The following is a 1529-nucleotide window of genomic DNA, read 5'->3' as shown; positions in this document are numbered from 1 at the left end:
CGGCAGGTGGCAGCGTCGCCCAAGGCGGGCGCCGAAGCCGGCAGGCGCGAGGGCTGGGACCGGGTCCCTCCACCGGCAGCTGGCTGGGGGGCGGTGGGAGGGCGCCCGGCTGGGTGATCGCCGGGGAGACGCAGACCCCACGGCCAGACAGACGGGCGGAGGCCGGCGGAGGGGGAGAGATGCGGCCAGGACGCGGGGAGCGGGCATGGGGTGAAGGGGGCGGCTGCTCTAGGACTGGGGAGAGGGAGGTGGAGGACCTTAGGGGCTCCTGCCTCATGGCAAGTCTGGCGTAGTCACTGGAAATACTCCCAGCTTAGTAGGAAAGGACAGCGTCTTCCTGGGGTTTGGGGGTGTTGTTTTCCTCCTACCCCTCTCCCAGGTGACTACCCTGGGATGGGTGGGCAGAGCCCAGGTGGTCCATGCGTGGCCTCAGAGCCGCCTCAGCCTGGTGGTGGCTGGAGGGGTAGGGAAGGGGAGCCATTAGCAATCCCTGGGGCCCAGCCACCCATAATATACTCCCTTTTTTGGGGGCTGCTCCTTTCTCCACTGGCGTTCCTTCCTGGACACCATTAACAGCCCACTGCCTGGGCCGCAGCCAGGCATACATGGTGCTGCCAGCGAGTGTGCAGTCCTGCAGTCCTGCGGTCCTTCGGGGTGAGGACCCAAAGTGGGGTTCAAGGTGAGGGTCAGAGAAAGGACAAAAGCCTCTACCCCCCTTTCAGTAGCCCACGCCCTCTGCCCACCCTTCTAGCTGTCCCAAGCCTGGGCCCAGCTCAGACCTGCCCCACTCCAGAAATGCTCTCTGGCATGAAAAGCTTCCCCTCCTTTTGGCCACTAGCTCATTTCCTCAAGTCTGGCAGCCAGCTCCGCTGTGCTTCTGGGGAGTCAGAAAAAGCCTCCTGTCCTCCCGTCATGCTGCCTCGGTCCCAGAGATGGGGTTCAGAGCCCCAAAAGGTCAGAAGATTTGTTTTGCTTCAGTACCCGGGACCCCATGTGGCACCCGTCCCTGGGGGCCTCAGATGCTTGGAGAACGGGGAGACCACCATCTTCACTGAGCAGCCCCCTGTAGCCGTCCTGCCCGCAGTGGCTGGGGACAAGGCTGCCAGGATGTTACCAGCCTGGGCACATGGGCCCTGGCCCGAGCGCAGCCAGGCTGGGGCCACAGAGCAGGCTCCCAAGGCCCTTCATGCTGGCCAGTTGCTTCTGCTTGGCCAGAGCTCAGGTTCCCTTTCGTGGGGATGAAGTGAGGGCACATGAGGGCAAGGGCTGCTGGAAGAGGTGCTCTGCCTGCTGGGGCGCTGGCAGAAAGCCTGGCAGCCAGCCTGGGGGCTCATCTGGTGCAGCTTGTGCATAGCAGCAGGCCGGCCATGGTGGCCACCAGTGATGAAACTGCCCCTGCCCCTGGGGTGAGCACAGCAGGGCTCCGCCTACACCCAGCACGCCCAGCCCACCTCCCCTCCTCAGACTGGGACTTCCCTCCAGAGGTGGGTGCCACTGGGCCGGTCTAGGGCCAGCTGGGCATGAGGGCA

This window comes from Condylura cristata, unplaced genomic scaffold (assembly GCF_000260355.1).
Source record: "Condylura cristata isolate star-nosed mole 26May11 unplaced genomic scaffold, ConCri1.0 scaffold00017, whole genome shotgun sequence".
NCBI lineage: Eukaryota > Metazoa > Chordata > Mammalia > Eulipotyphla > Talpidae > Condylura > Condylura cristata.
The sequence above is the reverse complement of the archived record's forward strand: the minus strand, read 5'-3'. Positions refer to the sequence as shown.